A 24,493-nucleotide genomic window follows, 5' to 3' on the forward strand; every position below is an offset into this window, starting at 1 on the left:
AATCTACTGTAACATTAATATCAGCCCTACTGTATCTCATCAGCCTAACAAACTACAATATAAATTAATGTACAGTACAGTTGGCCTCACAGAGGGCCTACCGGTACCTGTTATGGTGGAAGAGGCTTTGAGGGGTGGAACTTCTTTAGCTCTTTTGCTTTCCACCCCTTTAGTCCTCTCCTGTCCTCCGCTTTTCTCTTCACATGGGTCTTCCTCTCTTCAGACCTGTTGGTCTACTGTAGGTTGGTTTAATGTTCTGTTGGCCTCACATAGGGCCTATCTGTTATGGTGGAAGAGGCTTTGAGGGGGGGAACTTCTTTAGCTCTTTTGCTTTCCACCCTTTAGTCCTCTCCTGTCCTCAGCTTCTTTCTTCTGCCGCTGCCACGTCCTGGACAGCAGCGGCGCCGGGTCTTCCTGTCTTCTGACAAGTCCCTTCAAGTCGTGTTTGTTGATTGCAGATCTGTACTTGTATGCGTGACTGTCCTCCATGCATGTTTCCTTGGCATGCGCAGCACCCCATTCAGTGTGTCCTTTATCCGAGTAAGTTCTTATTTTCCAATCCTGAATCTTGTCCGGCATCTTGAGAGGATATCTTCTCTTAAATTGTTGGGGATTGGCACTTTCTTCCGACTTCCATCAAAGTTCACCCGCTTTGTCCAATTGCAATACAGGTCGTAGGGCACGTGTTCCTGAAACATTGCTTGCGCATATCGATGCATCTCACAATTCACAGCTCTGTAAATTTCATTGTCCTTCTCAACGTTGATCACAGCCAGTGGTATATCCGGTAAGGGTGTTCTAAATACAGTCAGTGGTGCTGGCGTGCTCGACATGACAGGCGTTCCTGGTGAAAGTACAGGCATGCTTGCATTGTTGACCCTTGATTCTTCAACTGACCGTTCAGGCAGGTGATGTGATGCCACTGGTGTACTCTCCCACTGAGGCAGGCTGCATGATGGCACTGGTGTCATGTCCAAGTGCTCTGATGCCACTGTATTGTCCATATGTAGCAAGTGGAAGGATGGGTCAGTCTCCAAGTTGAAATCGTCGTCATTCTCCTCAGGCTCAAATTCATCCGGTGTGACCATTTCATACTGGATTGCCTGGTCATGTCTCTTCCTGGTACTCTGGGCAGCGGCCTCTTGCCATTCTTCTTTACTTTGCCAGATTGCTTCTTTCATTGCTTCTGCAATGGTGTCCTTCAGCCCTTCCTTCAGCTCTTCTTTCAAATTGTCAATTTTCGCTTCCAGTTGACCAACTTTTCCGATGAGGTCTCTCACCATCCTTGCACAGCTGCATGTGCATGCGTTATCTTCTTGGAATGACAGTTTTCGCCGAGTTGGTGAGCAGGATACATCTTCAACAAGAGGCTCAAAGGTGTCCAATTCTTCTGGCCCATAAATGACTGGTGTTTCCTCCAGGTTCGGGACGTTCATGGGTTGCTCCACGTTCCCTGGTCCATTTTCTCCGATGTCCACTTGCAAAGTGTTGTTCTTCACCTTTGCATTCTTCCTTGCCTTGACTAGAAGAGGTACCTGTAAATTTCCTTACCTGTTTTCTTCTTGGAAGGTTTGCTTATAGACCGTTGTGGGACTAGTGCACTCAGCCTTTTGGTCAGTGGAAGTGGGCAAGATTTGTTTCCGTTGTAAAAACCTTTGCTCTTCACCATTTTGACAGTTCGGTGCACTCTGAAATACACAAGTATAAAGACACTAAATACAATGTTAAGTAAAATAGTGGAAATACATGTACTGTATACAGTAAATGTTTCACATTACAACACTGTAAACAATTACAGTACTCTTTCTGTCTCCTAAGACTGTGCGTGTGTTATACAGTATATACAGGTAAATATAGGAGATTACACAGCGCTAAAACTGTTAAAGCACTAACCACTATTGTGAGATTGTACAGAGGCACAAGATAATACTGTAAATATGATAAATACAGGTGTATAAAAAACACTCCCTAATTATATACTGTACGGTAAGGTACAGTAGGTGTCAGCTCAACAGTAATAAAATGTGTGAATATCTCAACTGATATACAGTACAGTACTGTAAAGTACAGCTCCAAATTTGCTATTTTTATAACATACAGTAAATCAAAACTTAGTGTGTACATGACCATTAAAACCATTAGTCTCAAAGTTAAATTTGCAAAGTGGTGCAATAATATAAACACACGTTAAACACAGCAATATTGCGACTGAAACAAAAATGGCCGCCGAGCAAAACAAGATGGCGGCTGTCAGTCACGGGAAACTATGAGGGGCAACGGGAGGCTAGGAACGATCGGTATGTGTGTGTGATAGTTACTGGATTAACAAGTAAGCCTCTACGGGGATGGGTGAAGGACAGGGCATACCGAGGGTGAAGGACGGGGCATACCGAGGCAGCGGGACGATAAACACAGCAATATTGTGACTGAAATAAAAATGGCCGCCGAGCAAAACAAGATGGCGGAGGTCAGTCACGGGAAACTATGAGGGGCAATGGGAGGCTAGGAATGATCGGTATGTGTGTGTGATAGTTACTGGATTAACAAGTAAGCCTCTATGGGGATGGGTGAAGGACGGGGCATACCGAGGCAGCGGGACGATAAACACAGCAATATTGCGACTGAAACAAAAATGGCCGCCAAGCAAAACAAGATGGTGGCGGTCAGTCACGGGAAACTATGAGGGGCAACGGGAGGCTAGGAACGATCGGTATGTGTGTGTGATAGTTACTGGATTCACAAGTAAGCCTCTACGGGGATGGGTGAAGGACGGGGCATACTGAGGCAGCGGGACGATAAACACAACACCTCGCTACGCAAATCAGCGTCTAACACAGCAAACTGCAAAAACATAGCAAGCTACCGTACTTACAGTACCAGCGAGTTGATACTGTAGGAAACAGCTGTAGAAGCTCAGGGTACAGCAACAAAGGTGACTCGGAAGTCAGGCAGAGTTACAGAGGTAGATCACAGTAATGAGCAGCAACAACAGCGACTTAGAAGTCAGGCAGCGTTGCAAGTAGTAGTACAGTATCTCAAGGGTTCGTACTGTTGATACGTGCCGATGAGACAATCCGAGCAGCAAGTCCGTACAGTTAAGGAGCAGATTTACAGTGTGGATAGCTAGTGCGGTCTGAGACTCTCTTTTATGCTACCAGAGACAAAGAAAACCTTGCCACCAAATCTCTGCCATGCCATTGGAGCACAAGGAAGTGCAATTTTCAAATACACCAATCAGCGGCCAGATTTTCTGCGGGAAGGAATTCTTTTGTCTCTGGTAGCATAAAAGAGCGTCTCAGACCGCACTAGCTATCCACACTGTGAATCTGCTACTTAACTGTACGGACTTGCTGCTCGGATTGTCTCATCGGCACGTATCAACTGTACGAACCCTTGAGCTACTACTACTACTACTACTACTACTACTACTACTACCTGCAATGCTGCCTGACTTCTAAGTCGCTGTTGTTGCTGCTCATTGCTGTACCCTGAGCTTCTACAGGTGTTTCCTACAGTATCAACCCGCTGGTACTGTAAGTATGGGAGCTTGCTAGGTTCACGGTCATTTTGAAGTTTGCTGTGTTAGACGCTGATTTGCGCAGCGACTTTTCAATGCATATACGGTACCGTTTTGTATTGCTCCGTGGCCATTTTAGTTTCAGTCGCAATATTGCTGTGTTTATCGTCCCGCTGCCTCGGTATGCCCCGTCCTTCACCCATCCCCATAGAGGCTTACTTGTGAATCCAGTAACTATCACACACACATACCGATTGTTCCTAGCCTCCCGTTGCCCCTCATAGTTTCCCGTGACTGACTGCCGCCATCTTGCTTTGCTCGGGGCCATTTTTGTTTCAGTTGCAATATTGCTGTGTTTATCGTCCCGCTGCCTCGGTATGCCCCGTCCTTCACCCATCCCCGTAGAGGCTTATTTGTGTATGGAGTAACTATCACACACACAACGATTGTTCCCTAGCCTCCCGCTGCCCCTCATAGTCTCCCGTGAGTGACCGTCGCCATCTTGTTTTGCTTGGTGGCCATTTTTGTTTCAGTCGCAATATTGCTGTGTTTATTGTCCTGTTTGTCTCCTACATACGGTAGATGCATATTTGCGTATTTAGGGGCATACTGTATGAAAGCTTGATGTGAGATTAAATTGGGAAATATATATCACAAATTAGCTCAAAACTATCATTTATTAAACACAGCCTGCAAAATGAAATTTACTAGCTGGTTATACTGTACATGTAATGGCTGATGTACAGTAAGAATGTAATAACCCCCTGTGTTTAAGATACTGAACATTAAATTATGTACTGTATACTGTACTCAGTCTGTATACTCAGCAACAGTACTGTAACATATTTCTCTTGTTCTTTACACAGATTTTGTCGTCAAACATGGCAAAAATCAGCAAAGCCATCTGCAAGATAATTGCAAGCATGAAAAAAGAACACAAAACAACATGACAGATCCATGCCTGGCTGAAAGAGTGTGGTGTTCTTGTTAGTTTACAGACTGTGCGCTATCATGCATTTGAGAGAACGCGGACCAGATATAGATTTCCTTCTAAATGCACATGGTAGGTACTTTACATCAACCTTTTTTTAATTACAGTATACTGTATGTTGCTAGATTGGTACTGTATTGTGTTCCAATTTCAACACTAACTGTCCAATAATTGCTATATGCTCAGTACGTGTTCTACCATAGGAGCGTCAAAAAGATTGTGCACAAATTGACTTGTGAGGATGATGAGCGTACAGCTTTACAAATCAAACGTATTCTAAAAGCAGAATGTGACCTGGACATCTCCTGTTCCAGCATCAAACGGATGCGTAAGGAACTGGGATGGACTTTTGGCCCTACAAGGTACTGTACATCCTGTAAAATATATATACTGTATATTAATAATGCACTGATTTTACATGACAGTAAACTAAAACTTGTTTTTATTTCACAGGATAAATCCCATGATAAGGGATGTTAATAAAGTAAAGAGAGTTGAACAAGCACGACGGTGGATAGATAGTGGAGAGAATTTTAATGACGTCATTTTCACAGATGAAACTTCGGTTTCTCTTGAGAGGTTCTCAAGACTGTCCTTCCGACACCGTGCACATCTCTCACTTAAACCACGTCCGAAGCATCCGTTAAAAGTCCATGTATGGGGAGGTATATCTCGTTGGGGTGCAGGACCGATCTATATTTTTGAAGGTGCAGTACAGTAATGCTTGTTCTAAAAATTATTTACAGTCCTGTACAGTGTATGCTTGTTACTGACAATTTTTCATCTCTTTAGGCATCATGGATAAGACCTTCTTCCAAGAAAAAATAGTAGATTGCTGTATGGTGCCATTTGTGAGAAAATGCTTCCCATCAGGACATCGATTATTCCAGGATAATGATCCCAAACATTCGGCTTCAGCAAAATTCATGGAAGAGAGAGGGATAAATTGGGAACGCACACCACCAGAGTGAGTATTGTCCTATAGTACTGTATTAACTGTTTATTGTACCAAAAAGTATGTACAGTACCAAGCAGTAATTATTCTAGTACACTTTTTACTAAAGTACAGTACTGTGACTGAATATTTTTTTTTTTACTTACCTGTAGGTCACCGGACATGAATCCCATTGAAATGGTCTGGGCCCAGTTGAAGAGGTTCATCAGGTCTGATGTGAAACCAACAACTAAACAGGAACTTTTGGATGGGATAATGAAGTTTTGGAGAACAGTATTGACACATGCCCAGTGTAACAATTATATTGATCATCTCCATAGAGTCTTACCAGTTGTCATCGAAAGAAACGGTCAAGCAACTGCTATGTAGCTTATACTGTACTGTATATAATTTGTAATGTGGAGGAGGGGTTTAACTTCCTCTTTTCAGTTTGTGATCCGAACTGCTAAGTACTGTACACTGTGTCCATACTGTACTGTATGTACAGTATTGTGGTTGTGCTTTCTGTCCCTACATTATACAGTATTCTCCTATATTATTTTATAAGCTCTTTGTCTACAATAACTTTCCCTTACTGTACCTTATGTACTGTACTGTACGTCATACTTTTCCTCTTTTCCTTACACCTACTGTACATTGACCCCTGTTCCAAGGCACACATTGGCATCGTCACAGATTGTGCTGCAGCTGCCACTTTCTGCTACTGCGCTTGATGTTGCCGTTTGTAATGCAGATGTTTCAAGTTTTCAGGTTCCTTTAGTTCTTATACAGTACAGTAGTAGTGGCTGCTTCAACATCCACATCCATAGTTGCAGACATACAGTAGTGGGTGCACCGTGAATTGAGAGACAGGCTTCTACTGTACATCTACTGTATGGTTAGAGCGGCGGTCCCTTCGACATCAGGATAAGGTGAGATTTTTGGTAATGTTAGTGCTCTGTTATCGTATTCACACAGCTGGTGTTCACCTCCATCTGGGGCACCCAAATACTGCCTTGTTTCATGTATTTTTTTTTTTTAGCGTTATATTATGGGCTGCTTACAGTATTTCACCACCAGGCTTAATTACAGTATAATACAAATTACTGTAGTTATTAATAAAATTGTTAGTCTGGTTAGTTAGGGCATATATTAATGTGGAGAAGTGGATTAGTGTGACACTGTTAGAGCAGGGAAGGGCCCTGCACAGCGGATTCTCTCTCCTACAGTACAGGTTGTGTGGGATCAAGCAGGATGAAGAACAAGAGCATCTCCGGTGAGAACCTGTGTGTCTGTCTTTTACTGTCTGTTTGTCTCTGCCTATCCTCCTTTCTTCAGGGCGTACAGTGGACCTTGCACTCTGATGCATGGTAGAGTCTGCACCTGGTATAGGTGAAACTCTGAATCTGAGGCCAAAAGTGCCAGTGATGATTTTAAATTAAAAGCCAACTCTTTTTGTGTAGTCCTCGCTCCCCCAGTAGGGCGTATCGGTCGGCATTGAGGAAGGACTGTTCTCACGTCATCTCTTTCCTCCTACTGTAGGTACTGTACAGTAGTCATGTCCGTGTCCAGCTTGGAACTCCAGGACATGCCAGCAGCAGAAGAAAGAAGCGTGTGACAGTAGAGGACTACAGGAGTGGAAAGCTAAACAAGTTCCCCCGTCCCCCCCTTCTGCAAAGCATGTTACTGTAGGTTAAATAAAAATTGTCATTAATTTATACAATTGGTGTTTGTACTGTATGTAATTCAGTCTTTAAGTGCGCCCAACACGTGCATCTGTCATTAAAAAGGTACAAAAAACTCAATAACATACAGATGCAGGGGTGTATTGTCCTATTGGCCAGGATTTCACTCACCAGGGGCGCGCCGGCCGATGGGGGTTGCCACCCACAGTCATATACTGTACAGTATCCCTGTTGCCCATCACAGTGATTTCACAGCTGCCCGGCACTTACAGTAGAATACAGTACAGTAGACATACAGTACTGTATACACTGAGGGACGTTTTCAATTTTGGGGTGGTCTATTTACTGTTTTTAGCCGGTCTCATCTTTTCACTCCAAGGGGTCTATTTACTGTACTAAGCAGTGTTAGACAGTGAGAAGTGATAAAAAAGTTATAAGGTGTCAGTCAATCTGCTCCCAACTGTCATTTTTCAAACACTGCCTGTGAGATGACAGTTGGGAGAACATTGGTTGACACTTTTTCACCCATTGGAGCAAAAACACGGGATTGGCTAAAAACAGTTTGGGAGATTACGTCATTTTGCCAGGCGTGAAATTATCGCTGTATTCAATTTGAAAGCTTTTCTGCCTACTGTAGGCGGGAAGTCAATGCAATGTACAGTAAGACAGTATGTAAAAAAGTTTCGCCTACTGTATGAATAGCAGGCGGAAAAATTTGGTGAATTGGGGTGCAATGTTGCGGGAAGCCTTCAACGTCCCCTAAAGGTACTGTAAACTGCGTAATTTTTTAAAATAAAAAAATCAGAACACACTAAAAATTCACTTTCATTTCGGGGGGCGGAAGAAAAAAAATTGGGGGGAAAAAGTGAAACTTGTAGGGGTAAATTTACTAAGATGGGAGTTCTATTTAAGAAGTTACTGTACTGTATGTTGCCCATAGCATCCAATCAGATTCTACAGTACTTAGCATTTATCTACAGTAGCACCTTCTAGAAGATACTGTACAGTAATACCTGGAATCAGATTGGTTGCTATGGGCAAAATCACTTAATAGCACTACCATCTTAGTACATTTACCCCCTAATATATAAAATGTACTGAGTTTAGTAAAAAAAAAAGCGCTAAATGGGTATACAGTAGATCTGGGCATGCGCCTGAGATACGATGATGTACAGTATTGTAGGAAACACTCAAGCCAGGTGCAAACTTGGTATTGCAGGCGGCTGTAGTGTAATGGTAAATAATCAAACCAATACATTACGCTGCCTGTACAACCCATTTGCGGGTTCGAAGCTTGAAAGGTTACACTTTTTATTTTTTATTAACAAGGTTAGACTTTTTGGTCAAAGTACTGTGGCATAGAAATACCAGAATTTCTGGATAATGTACTGTATTAGTGAAGATTTAAAACAAAATAAAATTACCGTATAAAGTATGTACTTTAAGGTCCCGAACCAGCGGGACAAGAAAATGGTAGATGCAGTAGGGCTAGGCATTAGCCCCCTAGACTACTGCATCTACTGTACTGTAGTTCCTAGAGTCAGGGAATCACTACAATGTCTACCGTATTGTACTTACAACTACAGTTACTGTATAAGTACCGTATAATACAGACAACTGGGCATGGGCAGTGCTATGAGAGTCAATACGCCACAGTGTAGTGCACAACAATGCGGTATACTGTATGGCGTACCGTATGGAGCAACAAACTACAGTACTGTAGCTGGGCACATATACAGTACAATAGATTGATTTTTGTAAGGGTTGGATAACAAGACTGAACTACAGTACTATAGTGAACATTAACAAAAATACATTAAATTATAAAGGTCTCAAACATAAGGAGAGAAGTGTAAGCAAGACGGATCAACTAAGCCCTTGCTCACAAGTCTCTCCTAGTCCTCTACAGTACTTTATGTGACATCTACAGTATCATACGATGAAGTACAGTACTCAGGCGTCTGTAGCGTAGAGGTAAGACTTTTTGGTCAAAGTACTGTGGCATAGAAATACCAGAATTTCTGGATAATGTACTGTATTAGTGAAGATTTAAAACAAAATAAAATTACCGTATAAAGTATGTACTTTAAGGTCCCGAACCAGCGGGACAAGAAAATGGTAGATGCAGTAGGGCTAGGCATTAGCCCCCTAGACTACTGCATCTACTGTACTGTAGTTCCTAGAGTCAGGGAATCACTACAATGTCTACCGTATTGTACTTACAACTACAGTTACTGTATAAGTACCGTATAATACAGACAACTGGGCATGGGCAGTGCTATGAGAGTCAATACGCCACAGTGTAGTGCACAACAATGCGGTATACTGTATGGCGTACCGTATGGAGCAACAAACTACAGTACTGTAGCTGGGCACATATACAGTACAATAGATTGATTTTTGTAAGGGTTGGATAACAAGACTGAACTACAGTACTATAGTGAACATTAACAAAAATACATTAAATTATAAAGGTCTCAAACATAAGGAGAGAAGTGTAAGCAAGACGGATCAACTAAGCCCTTGCTCACAAGTCTCTCCTAGTCCTCTACAGTACTTTATGTGACATCTACAGTATCATACGATGAAGTACAGTACTCAGGCGTCTGTAGCGTAGAGGTAAGAAATCGAACTTCTACATTGCAGACGTCTGTACAACCCGGGTTCGAAACCAGGAAGCTTAATAATGAAGCGTATCATTGTTATTAGACAGTCAAGGTTACACTTTTTATTTTTAATATTATTATTACACAGTCAGTGTAATAACACACTTTCACTGTGTGTTAATCATGACCTGGTACTGTACAGTATGATATTCCATACTGTACGCCATGGCGTACAGTACATAGCCATAGCGCTACAAGGGTATGGCTATGGCGCAGCACCACTGGCAATGCATTGCAACCCCGCCACTGGGCACAAGCCAGAGATCCTATTTGTACCGTAACCCATCAGAACTGGCTATAAGTTACCACAACGCAAACTGTGCTGACATTGATGCAATTTTGCGGTTTTAAATGCCAAGTCAGTTTGTATTATAGAGACCCCTCTCTTGTACACAGTCAATTATCAGTTACTAAACATATTAAATTACTAATGTTACCAAGTCTAAGACACTATTTTCATTGACGCAAGTTTGCGCTCTGCATCTGCCCTACAAACTGCTGTTAGTCCACTACTGTAGCACCTTATGTACTGTAGTAATGAATTTACTATTGTGTATACTGTGCGGTATTGTAAGTCTCGGACAGTGCAGAATGGCACTAGTGTGAAAATTCAACAGTACTGTTAGCAATACAGACAACTGGGCATGCGCCATAAAATAGCACTACTTAATGTATGGCTTGGCTCCACTGGACATGGGGCACACATTCCATTGTGTTTAAAATCCGACCACTGGGCATGCGCCAACATTGACGCAATTTTGCGGTTTAAACGCGCAGTCAGTTTGATATACAGAAAACAGTCTCTTTAACAGGGCCCATTGCCACTTGATGGTCATAATAAATCACTATAATGTCCGCGTTCATGTCAGCGCCAGCATTGACGCAAGTTTGCATTCTAAGGTACAGCACTGTATGTACAATAATAAAAATCCTAGTTTCGCTGTTTGACTCCCGAAGCACTGGGCAGACATGCGCTCCACATGTACTGTATTGAATACTGAATATTTTAAGTGAAGATTTTAAAAATAAATTAAAAAAACATACTGTATTTTCAAGGTCTCGAACCCACGGAACAAGAAGAGAGGAGAAGCAGTGAGACTAGGCATTAGACCGCTAGGCCACACGCTTCACCCATTAATAGAGTTCTGTAGTTTGTAAAGTCTAATTTCTAAGCTTCTGTCAAACAATCATCGGCCGGTGATACAGAACATACCGTATGGTACATTGGAAAGTGACACCTGGTGGGCAAAATGTTGTATTACATGTAATGAAATCACATGCATGCGCTATGTAGTTTAGGAAAAGTGACATCTGGTGGGCAAAATGTTGTATTACACTTAATGAAATCAGACGCATGCGCTATGTAGTTTAGGAAAAGTGACATCTGGTGGGCAAAATGTTGTATTACATGTAATTACTTTTTTCACTAATAAACTTTCTTTGTGGCGCGACTCATGGCGTGGTGTGTGGTGCGCCATGCGTGGCGTGAGAGATAGCGCTGTGATGCCACATTATAGTTGGGCACATCAGTACAGTATATAAGCCCTTGGCTCTAGTCCATGCAGGAATAGAGCTGTGACATAAAAACAAATAATTATATTGTTTGTACTGTTTGGTGCACTTTGTTCACGTGCATATGTAAGCCATGCAGTGATCTGTGAATTAAAAAATGGATAACATCCCATTTAGAGAAGAGCAACCAAATACTGTTGCTGCAACTGTTGCCACCAGTAATGAAGATGACACTAGTCCTTCAACGTCATCTACTAAAGCCGATGCTCAAGGGCATAGAGGGTCTAAGTCAGGGCATGTAAAATAAAAAAAAACAATATACAGTGCTAAATAGAAAAGCACATCTAATAAAGGGAAAGTGTGGTGCAGGAAAACATAAAATTGCCAACATGCCATTCACCACATGCAGTGGCAAGGAATAACTGAGGCCTTGGACTTTATTTATGACTGGTGGTTCTACAAGTGTCAGTGAGTCATCTGTCTCTGCCTCTCTTGACGATGCAAGACCTTATCATTTAGAGTGCAGAAAAGGTGTAAAACAATTAAAAGCACTAAGGCAGTAGAACAAACTGTGCGTTTAGAAACCAAAATGTCACAAATCCCTGTGGAGAGTCTAAGGGGTATATTTACTAAAGTTAGAGTTTTTTGAAACTGGTGCTTCTCTCAAGTTCAACTAGAACCAGCACCTGGAATCTATACCGCCAACACCTTCATCCTCAATAGCCACAGTAATGATCGGAGGTAGTTCTACATCCAATTTGTTAAGGATATGTAACTCCTTCTCTATTCAGGATTCCTCAAAAGAATCCTTCAGTGCTAAGCCTGCTGCTGCTGGGGATGGATCTTAATCCCAGAAGGGGACAAAGAAGACTACTATTTTTCAAAAAAACAACTGACTGTGAAACAATCCTTTGCAAGGGGAAGCAAGTATGACAGCTCTTACCTAGTCACAAAATGTAATATTTAAAACAATATTGTGAAATGTGAGGTGGTCAAAATTTACTGGAAATTAGTGGAAATTAATGTTATTGAGGTTAATAATACTCTAGGAACAAAAAAGGCTACATTTATGTATGTGATTTTAGCTTTTTTTTGCCAATTTTTGGAATACATCCAAAAGGAAAACCACTCATGGCGGTTTGGCAAAATCAAAATCTGCCGACAAATTAGAACCAAAACTGGCAAAAATGGTCAGGCGCACATCTCTACTGACAATAATTGAGCTTGACAGCCACAGCAGAATCATCAAAGGCATACTAAAGGCAAGTTTGATTTAACCTACACTGGATGTCAAGCATTATATTGTAGGACATATCTACCGCTAACATCATAGTTCCTCAGATGAATAAAATATTTTGCCACAAACAAACCAGATATTTGATGAGCTGTCACTAACCAAGTTATTATGGTTTATCTATACACATTGGGATTCCACTATTTCCTGATACAAACACTTATTCCGATATAAAAGCATTATTAATAATATTTGTGGAAGCTGATTATACTAATATCTGAAGTTATTATTGTGACCTCATTTTTTTAAAGCAGGATATCAGTTCATGTTTATTTGAATTTAGGCATATGTTTAACTTTATTTAATTACTTTGGAATTGTAGCATTGTAATAAATTGTTTATTAATTTATAAAGAAATGTCTGTTTTCATGTTAAAGGTAGCCATTACTATTCAAATTATTATATTTACTGTGAATTGAAAATGACTGTATACACGTTGGCATAACAACGATTGTCCCTGAAGATGCACTGTCTCTACACACAAAATTAAATTCAAAATTTTGAGAAGCACTTGGGGGGGCAGAGGTGATGGTCTAATTTCTTTAGTACCTTGCTCTACTTTGAAAAGAGCATATCTCTGAAGTGGAGATAGACCATGTGCTGTTCAATAGAAGTCTCTGCTTTGCTCTTTCCAAAAGGTGTGGGGTTCTCAAAGGGACCTTTCATTGCAGGCCTCTCTAACATTTTGGTCCCATAACTACTTACCAAGGAAGCCCAACAACTCACATTGGCAAGTGACAAAATCTGAAAACAGTGCCATCTTGCCCATGAAATCTATGATATTTAGAGTTAAGTGCACAAGTATGAATTAAGGATTTTGGACTGTGCTTCGACGATTTTGCAGCTTATAAATATGTCTTATAGCTATATTTAAGGGTTTACTGATCATTTGTGGTGCAGTGGAAGAATTATGTATTTCTGAAAATTGCTGTGATACATAATGCAGTTGCCCTAATTTTTATCATCCCTGGTCTACTCCCAGTGAACCAGCGAAAATACCAATTATATTTCTGCCAGTGAGGGGTCTGAGAAGGGGGGGGATCCAGTGAAATCCCCCAGCTTCATGGTCCTCCTTTACTGGATGTAGGTAACAACATCACAAGAGCATACACCACAGTGTCCATGGCAGGGGACACATTAAACTGTGAAAATAGAGGGTCTGCCAAGAAACCAGTTATTTATTTGTGGTATCCTTGTTGTTAAATTGGAGGAATTAATAAATTGATAAATAGACCCCTTAAGAAGTACATATTAGGATAAGCAATGTGCAATGAACAATGGCCCTCATTCAGAGCCGCTCATTAGCAGCAGGACGCTCATTGCGTTCCGATGTTGAGAAACCACGCATGCGTCGGTGTAACACTGCGCATGTGCGTACGGCAGTTTGCGAGCTTTTTTTCACTCGTTCGGCAAATTGCGAGCAGGAAGTGACATGTGAACTGTGATTGACAGAACAGGCTGTTTTTGGGCATTGACGGGGTGGAGATGGGAAAACGCAGGCGTGGCGAGGCGTTTTTGGGGCATACATAAATTAGCTCATGCGAACGTCAAATGTGTTCGTACCAAGTCATACGTCACTGGCTGATCCTCTTTCCGTTCAAACTGCTCGCACAGCTTGGGGTCTGGATTACTCGACCACAATGGTGATGGCCTTGTCCTCTGGTCCGGGCCTCCTCGATGTTTCATCGATTTATCATGGTTTGTCAGAAAAACAATCAACTTTGGATTGAAAACCAGCTTGTAATGGTTTTTTTTTTTTTTCTTTGGGATAGCACAAAACCGTACGCAGCTGAAAATCTCAGTTGCAATTTCAGGATTACACAATCAATTAGTGTTTTTTTGAAGGAATGTTTTTTACAATTTTGTTAGTGTTTTGTTATATTGTAACAATATTGTCATCATGTTTGTGTGTATTGTAACCTTTTGCATTGGGCTGTAGTTTTTGGTTTTTTTTTAAAACAAAGTGTCCCTTAAAGAAACATTTTTTTTAACCCTTTTTTTTTTTTTTTTAAAGCTAAGATTTCGTTTTTTCCTTGTGGTACAGGATTAACTTGAAACCATTTTTCAAATAATGTCACAATACAGTTGAGAACAATTTTTGGAATTTATTTTCAACACACATTTTTGTACAAATCATGTGCATTTTGACGTAAAAGTTTGGGGTCATTGTTACCCACTAATATTTGGTACATTTGTGTTTTACAAATAATAAATTTGGGACCAAAAATACAAAAAAAAAAAAACAATTCACAAGAAAGTTGAGGGAAGTTTTGGCCCTTAAGGAATATGGGGCAAGCACAGAAGGAGTGTGGGAAAAGTAGCCAGTGCTGTCATCGTTTCTTTCCCCGTTTGGCTGGGGAAGGGTGGGCACCAGACCGGGTCCGGGATGTCCTCTGGCTGGCCTGTCCAGAGGCAGATGTTGTGGCCTCTGGACTAGGCACAGGGCTAGGCACATTTGGAGGAATGGCTGTTGTTGTGCCAGAGGTGGAGGATCCAGATGTTCCGGCAGGAAGGGAGGTCGGCTCCACCATGTGCTGGCGAACGAGCTACTCCAGGGCAATGGCAATTCGGATGTTGGACTTGGTATTTTCAGCCAGGGCCTGACAAATGGTAACGTTGGCCGCAGCATTTTGCTCCAGGGCCTCAGCCACCCGTAGCAGACTGGCATCCATCCTCTGCAGAATCTCCGAATGGGAATCCGATTTAAAATTGAGTTCTGTGAGGAGTGCCACTGCCTGCGAGGGGGATTGCCCAGGACTGGCTTCTGCAGGGTCCTCAGCCGGATGTACTGGTTCCTCCCCTGCAGAGCCAGCAGAAATTCTGCGGCCAAGGCTCCCCTCTGGAGCAGCCTCATCCGCCTGTGTCTCTGTGAGAAAAAAGAGAAAAGAGGAACATTAGAATCTACATATTGTCACAATAACATTTCAGATTTGTTTACATCACAACATTTACCTGGGACAACAAGAGGAGCCGCAAAGTCTGGCATGTACGTATCCATGTTGGACACGCCAAACACCTCCACATCCTGCACACACCACTGTGCCAGCTCTTCCAAATCATTAAACTCCAATGACACAGGGGTGGGACCCCCACCTGTCCCCCTTGCATGCCTAGCCCTGTCAGCCATTTTTTGCTTCAGGCGATATTTGAAGTCTTGCCATCTGTGGGTGAAAAAGTAGGCATTATTCCTGCATTATTTGACCCTTTTTATTTGTGTTGGTCAAGTTTTTACTTACCGCTGTTTGACATCCCGGGCTAGACGGACATAATCACCCACCCTATTGACAGCACTGGCTATCTCCTCCCACATTCTCCACTTCTGGCTTACACCCATATTCCTGTCTGCCTGTGGCAGGATGTCCACACACTTCTGAACCAAAACCTCAATCTCCTTTCTTGTGAATTGTGGCTGCCTTTTATTTTTCCCAGCTTTGGGCAGAATACTGGGCCCAGCAGCCTCTTCCATGTCATCCTCAACACCTATTTACATTAAATTATTGTTAAGTTTGATGTCAATCTTTCACTATATTCTGCTTCAAAATAAGCCTTGATTTGAAATGTGTGAAATACTTACCAGCCACCTCTTCGCTATTTTTTTGCTGGTCTGTAGCCATTTTTCTAGCCCAAACAAGAACTACACCAGACCGTTTGTTTTTTGTTGTGACGTATTTATACATGCGTCCTTATTCTTCGGCCGCATCATTGATTGTGCGTTCCTATGATCCGTCCTTAATTTGAGCGGGAAAAGAAACACTATTTATGGCTTTTGGCGACTCGAGTCGAGGTGGCGGGTGTTGTTTGTTGGAGGTTACGTTGGTCGGAGTGGATTGTTGGCGGGAGTTGTATTTGGCGGTGTTTTGGAATTTGTTAGAGGCGGTTTTTTTGGGTTTAACATTCCGTTCGCATTTTTTGTTGTGGTTCTTTTAGTTGTGGTGTATTTTTTGGGTAAGTTTTTTCCCGTCATCCTTTTGTAAAATATGGCTCTCCTTTTTGTTTGGTTTTGGTACCAAAATTATTATTATTATTTTTTTTTCATTTTGTAGGTTTATTTTGTCTCTGCCCCAACAACCTTTTTGTTCTGTGACCTCTATATCATGTATTGGTAAGTTTGGCTTTTCACTTGTTTGTTAAATGTTCTGGGCTTTTTTTTCGCTTCTTTTGGGGACATTACTGATTTCTTCTGTGTTTTTGGGGTTCAAAAATTTGCTAACTATTTTGCGCACTTTTGTAGGCTTGATTTCTCTTGTTAAATTGCGAACTATTTAGCGCACTTTTGTAGGCTTGATTTCTCTTGTTAAATTGCGAACTATTTAGCATTCACAATCAGGGTTGTTTTTTGGGGGCCAAATTGTGGAAGGCGTCGCAATGTCGGTTTGCTCTTTGTAGAAATGTGTGTTTAGCCCCGTTATTTTTGTGCCTTTTCAAAAATCAAGCTTACAAAATGGACACCCCAAATTCTGTCCTTTTTATGGTCTGTTGAATTGTAGGTTTTGGAAATCATGACAATGCCCCAGCATGTAAGCATCTTTGGATTGTATCGTAAAGATAAGTATTTTTTATTTTTTGGGGGGGGCAACATACCTTAACTTCAATTCTTACCATTTCAGGTTGATGTTGGTCGTATTATTGTGGCCATGCTACCGGAAGCCGACTAACCTCAATCTCGTCCCAGGCGTAGGCATCGTAGGTGTGCAAGGCCCCAGATATATAGAACATGTGTCACCCTTTATGGAATGCCCGATGATGAGGTGTTAAGGCGATACCGTCTTCCGCCCCAAATCATCATAGACACTCTCTCATTAATAGAGAGTGATCTGGAGTGGCAAATTGACAGACCTACAGCAATACCACCACTTACGCAATTTATGGCGGTGTTACATTTCTGTGCCTCAGGATCCTTTCAAACCACGGTGGGAATAGTTGCGGGAATCTCCCAATCCTCCTTTTCAAGGATCCTGAGGGCAGTGATGGAGGCCCTTTTCAAGCACCTCCATCATTTTATTAAAATGCCTTTGGATATGGGTTCCCTTAGTGTGGCCAAGGCCAATTTTTACCAAATAGCTGGCTTCCCACACATCATAGGGGTTGTGGATGGTACTCACATACCACTTCAGCCTCCAGCACAGCTGGAGGCCATTTTTAGGAACCAAAAACACTATCACTCACTGAATGTAATGGTGGTATGTGATGCCTCCCTCCAGATCCTGTCCCTGAATGCAAAATTACCCGGGAGTGCACATGACTCATTCGTCATCCGTCAATCAGGGATTTGGCATAAAATTAAACAACCTACAAGCTGGTGATGCGTGGCTTCTGGGTAAGTGGAGACCTTTAGTAGATCCCAATGCAAAGCTTGATACACAGTGATCCTGATGTTGTCACTTCTTTTTCACAGGAGACAGTGGCTACCCTTGCACGCCCTGGCTGCTCACTCCTTATTTGGCTCCCACACCAGGCCCACAAAGTGAGTTTAATTCCGCACTTACAGCCACCAGGCAAGTGGTGGAGCACTGTATCGGCCTTTTAAAAGGCTGATTCAGATGCCTCCACCGCTCTGGTGGCGAGCTCATGTATTTGCCGGATATGGTTTCGAAAATTGTGGTCCTGTGTGGGATATTTCACAACATCACCATAAGGAGTGGTGTCCCAATGCAGCCAGAGGATGCCTTGCCTGAGGATGGCCCCCCCGAGGTTGGTCGGAGGTCAGTATGTGGGGGGCCTTACGCGATGATGTGGTGGCCAGATTCTTTAGGTAATTATTGACACAAAAGAAGTTATTTGTCACAATGTTGAAAGGTTATTATTGTGAAATCAAATTAATCGGTTTTTATTTTCCCATTTTTTTATTTTTTTTATATTTTGGAATGAAATGACGACTACTTTATGCTCCCAAAAAATGACTTCATGTGGCCACATTGGATATATCTTCTGGACCCAATTTGGAAACGCAACATTTGTGGAATCATGTTGGCATGCTCATTCATCAAACAGTTCTTGATTGTTTTTTTTTTTTTATTATGGTGTAGGCTGGATTTTTGAGTTTGTTATCACTGTGTGTATTGATTGTGACCCAACACTTTGTGTTTATTATTTATTTGTAATAAATTTTTGGTTATTTTAAAAACATCATTTCTTTTCGACATTACAATCAAGTGTAAGCAGGTTCACCCAAGGAAAAGTTGCTTAATGGCTAATCCTGTAATGTGTCAATGTGCTCATTATTTTACTATGCTTTGTGGGTTAAAACCAACACCAAAAGGTATTATGTAGAATCAGTATGTTTTAGAATCTCGGCCTAAGCAGGTTTACAGCAAAATTTAAAAATACCAAAAAAAATTATAAAATAAAATGATAGTAACTCTCCAAACCTATTGTTAGTGTTAGGTGTTTCATGTGCCTGCTTAAAAAAATCAGCTTTACACAATCTTAGTTACATTAGTTTAAAATACTTGCTGCAATAGTCTACTTATGTAAGTTTAAACAATCTAAGATTTTCAGACAAGGAATGAGACTGTATTCAAAATTTAAATGTTTATTTTTGTAAAATATTTCAGAAAAAAATAAATAAATTAGTGGTGCAGGATCCCCGACATTCTATCCAGGACCACCAGCAGGCCGATCACATGCCCCCTCAACATTTAGATACACCCGGCTAGCTCCGCCAAACGCTTCTGGTCCTCTGTGGGTTATAAAATTGTGGTGCTTACTAAAATTAATCCATAATTTATGAATCTAAAAAACTTCTACAGCAAGATCGACTTTGCAAAAAGTGACAATTGTGTTACAAAAACCAAAAAAACACCAATTCATTTTACAAAACAAAAACTTTAAAAATTACCCCCCAAAAAAAACAAAAAAAAAAGGATAAAAAGGAAACATACCGTTGAGAATGACGGCTGGACCAGGAGCCACACCATCGTCCTCCTCGGAGGTGGGCAAATTTCCTAAGGAGGTCAGCGGGGTGATTACAGACTCCGGAGATGGGGTGGTCAAGAGAGGGGTGGGTTGAGGGGAGGGGGAATTTGGATGGAGGGGAAATCTCCAAGAGGGAGGGGCGACAGGGTCTGGGCAGGCTGGGGTGGAGGGGGAATTTTGGGAATTTTGGGGAAAGGAGGTTTGGCTTAGGGTTGGGTAGAGGGGACGAGGGCGACGTCTGAGCAGGCGATGACGCCGTAGTCTTCGCTCGGCCCCTAAATGATGGAAAACAAATTGAGGTTAGTTTAGAACATCACCTTTCTAAATGCGAATTGGTTAACAAACAAAAAGGAAAACATGCACACGCAGATATGTGTTAAAAAAAGAAACAGGCCAAACAAGAAAACATGCACACGCAGATATGTGTGAAAAAAAGAAACAGGCCAAACAAGAAAACATGCACACGCAGATATGTGTGAAAAAAAGAAACAGGCCAAACAAGAAAACATGCACATGCAGATATGTGTGAAAAAAAGAAACAGGCCAAAGAAGAAAACATGCACACGCAGATATGTGTGAAAAAAAGAAACAGGCCAAACAAGAAACAATGCACGCGCAGATATGTGTGAAAAAAAGAAACAGGCCAAACAAGAAAATATGCACACGCAGATATGTGTGAAAAAAAGAAACAGGCCAAACAAGAAAACATGCACACGCAGATAGGGCCGCAAATATAAACATGAAAACCAAACAAAACATAACTTACTTTCCACTATATGCAGGCGAAAACATGCCAGCAAGCGGGGCGTCCGCCGTTGAAGGTCGGACCACCTGCGCTCCTGCTGGCCGATCTGTCGGCATGAGCCGAAGGAACGCAGGCGGCCGCGAACCTCCGCATAGGCGGCACGCTTCTCCCGATTGCTGATGGGGGGAGGCTGGCTGGTGATACGCCGGTCCATCACCTCTGTCAGAACAATAAGCTCCCGCTTGGTGAATGCAGAGGCTCTCATGATGGCAATGGTGTATTTTTAATAAAACAGTTTTAATAAAGACCAGAAAATAATTTTGATTGGCTAATGTATTTGGGAAATTAACAGGAACCATTCTATTGATTAGTGTATGAGTCATGTGTTCTACTGGCCAAAAAATCTACTGTGAGTTATGATAGGCTTGATGCAGTGACATGCGTAAGCTAATTTAAATAAAGAAATGAAACCAGTAAAATATGCGTGGGTAAAAACACGGAAAACAATTTGGTAATTGGATCAAACATGTATTTTGGATAAAGAAAACCATTGTTTAAACCGAACGTATTCTGCGGGTAAACAAAAACACGGACAAGAGTAAAGTTTATTGAAAAACAAAAAAAAACGTTTGGAAAACATGTGAAGAGCAATTAAGCTAATTGATATATTGTTTGGCATGATACGATTGAAGTAGGTAGGCTGAATGAACGAGCAGGTAATCGAAATCTGACAGGCCCACTTCCGGTTTGTACTTGTGCGAGCGTTCCCTGCAAGCTACACTGGGGATGTACGCTCGCTATTTGGCTCGCTCGTTATCTAGAGGAGGGGTCGGGAGACTTTGGGGAGGAAGTTTAGCTGCGTACGAAATTATGAGCGAGCGCTTAAATTAACATATTTCGGCACGAACGCCGAACGTACGAACGGCCACTTGCGTCCGGGTCTGAATCAGGGCCAATATCATTAGCAGCAAAAAGTTTAATTAACTACTGTTTCTTTGGGGGTTTTTTTCTTTAAAGCTAATACGCATGTTAGAATTAGTTTTCCATTGGAATTAAATTATAAAGAAATATTTTAGCACTGAAATACTGGCACCTATCCATTCTTCTTTTGCTGACTTTGCAAGGCCATTTACCAGTGTCTCATAAATTACCATTCATACCTTTTCTGTTGAATGATTGTAATATTGGATAATAAATCTGATGAATAAAGCATAAAGAGCATATAAACTGTAAAACATTTTCAGCACTAAAGCTATAAGTGCTAGAAATTAAAAGTCCATAGTATATCCTTTTTATAGACCTTTAGGTATGGATATTTTGAATGCTTCATCTAAATGGTACTGTATATAATTAAGTATTAATGACATTGACATTCCAGGGTCAGGATCAATATCATTATTAATATTATCATTATTTTTTATTTATATATTGCTACAAGATGTCTGCAGTGACATACAGTCATTAAACTAAACAAGTATACATTGATACATGGTATTCATAATATTAACACAATGATACAACCATAGGCAAAGTGGAGAGTACATATGAAGAGAAGGGTAGAATAGAGGGATTAACTATAGCTCGTAATAACAAATCTGATTTGGGGATTAGTAGGAGTTATATCAGTACTCAATTATTATGCTTTTGACACTGTTGACCACTCTCTTCTCATACATACACTACAATTCCTAGGCCTTCAGGACACAGCCCTTTCTTGGATCTCTTCCTACCTATCAAATTGCTCTTTCACTATTTATTTTTCTGATTATGCCTCCTCTTTTATACATTTATCAGTTGGTGTGCCACAAGGCTCAGTCTTAGGTCCTCTGCTTTTCTCAATCTGTACTACTTCTCTTGGCAAACTAATCAGCTGCTTTGGAATTCAGTATCATCTGTACGTGGATGATACTCGAATCTACCTATCCTCCCCAGATTTGTCACCATCTGTGTTAGCCCGTGTCACTAAATATCTTTATGCCATTTCATCTTGGATGTCATTTCACCACCTCAAGCTTAATATATCCAAAACAGAATCAATTATATTTCCACTGGCTAATAGTAGTTGCCAACCTATCTTTATCACTTTTGATAACTCGACAATCAACCATACCTCACAAGCCCGCCACCTAGGTGTCATCCTTGACTCTCAACTGTCCTTTGTTCCTCACATTTAATCTGTCTCTAAATCATGTTACATACATCTAAAAAATATATCCAAAATTAAACCATATCTTACACAAGACACTGCAAAAACTCTAATCCATGCACTCAATATCTCCCATATTGACTATTACAATAGTCTCCTTACTGGTCATTCCAAAAACAGACTTTTGCCACTACAATCCATTTTGAATGCATCTGCGAGACTGAGCTTCTTCGCCAAACCTTCATCGTCTGCTGATCTGCTCTGTCAGTCCCTCCATTGTTTACCAGTTTTCTACCATATTCAATAAAAAATTATTTTACTTATGCATAAGGCTATTAACCAAACCACACCAACATACATCTCTTCACTTATCTCAAAATATCTGACAACCCAACCTCTCCACTCTGCACAAGATCTGCATCTCTCATCCACATGCATTACTTACTCCCATTCATGATTACAGAACTTTTTTCAGGCTGCACCCAATCTGTGGAATGCCATCCCATACATAATAAGACTTTCCACTGGTATCCAAACCTTCAAGCATTCCCTGAAAACTCACCTCTTTAGACAAGCTTATCAGATTCCAGTTCTGCCCACATATCCTTCATGGCTTCCCTATCTAATTACATCCCTTCTTACAGTCCACACATAACCTCACATATTTTTTCTTTATTCACTTTCACATCCTCCTAGGCCAACATTCCTGTGTGACTGTATCATACATCCCACCAAGAACCTCTGTAATCTGGTTGGGCCAATATGCAATTTGCAACAACTATCCATACCTCTATGTCTGTCTGTTATTACCCAGTTTTGTTCTATTAATGTTGTTCCAATTGTAAAGCACAGCGAAATATGCTGCCCTATATAAAAACTGTTAATAAATAAATAATAATAAATAAATATGTGCTTGAGCAGACAGATGTGACCAGAGATCTTAGTGAGGATGGGGGACCAGGGAGCAAAGGCACACTGGTAACATGGATAGTGCTAGGAGGAGACAATGGGCCCAATCCAAAGGGTGCGATGTGCCATTGCCACTGTATTTAGATGCAGGCAAGGGGCACCGCATCTCGCACCCCTCTTGACCTGCTCCAAGCCAGAATTTGCATAATTTTACTTGGAGTCCTATGGGGCTGTGAGCACATTTATAAGAATTTAGGCTGCCGTAAGGTGCGGCCATTGCTGCAATGAATCACACCAGCGAGTACATTGCATGCAATTGGATTGACCTCAAAGAGGGAAGAGGGCCCTGCCCATGAGGACTTTCAGTATCAGAGGGAGAGCTGTAAACAAGGAGGGTGAACTGGGAGAGAGGGTTTATTGGTTGTCAGATGGGTTAAGTAGTAAGCTATAAAAGGATGGTTCATATGTTTTTATGAAGTAGTCAGTCGTTTGAAAGTGTGGATACAATTATTGACTCTTATAGGGTGAGACAGTGAGTTCCAGAGTGGTAGGGAAGTATGGCACACATCTTGGATGTGGAAGTGAGACGATGTGACCATAGCAGAGGTGAGGTAGCGGTCAGTGGAATAACGGAGTGGGTAGGAGGGATTGTGGACTCTAATGAGGTTGTAGTTGTAGAAGAGAGTGGCCTGATTGAGGGGTTTGTGGGTGAGGATGAGGAGTTTGAACTGTATACTGTGGTGGATTGTGAGCCAGTGAAGCAGTTGTTAATGACACAGAGCATTGGGAGATGTAAATGAGATGGGCAGCAGCAGCTTAGAATGAAGTAGTGGAAGGCCAGAGAGGTGAAGGCAGCAGAAGTCAAGGTGGGAAATGAATTAAAGTTTTGGTGGCATCCATAGTGAGACGTTTGTGAGACAGACTGGATGTGGAGAGTGCAAGAGATGGAGGAGTTGAGGAGGAGCAATTTAAAAAAAAAATCATACAGGGGCTGATTCATAGTTGAAAGTACAACCATTTATAGATCATATCTTGTGTGACTTCTTTCTGCATATGCTCAGAAAGTGCAGATTAGACTGACACATGTATGACTCTACATTGCCTGTAGTTAGGCATGCTCAGTTCTGGAGCATGTGCAGTGGTGGTCTACATGAAGAGCAATACTCTGCAAAGGAAAGG

Source organism: Taudactylus pleione, unplaced genomic scaffold (assembly GCF_031769625.1).
Source record: "Taudactylus pleione unplaced genomic scaffold, aTauple2 ptg000244l, whole genome shotgun sequence".
In the NCBI taxonomy this organism is placed as follows: Eukaryota; Metazoa; Chordata; class Amphibia; order Anura; family Myobatrachidae; genus Taudactylus; species Taudactylus pleione.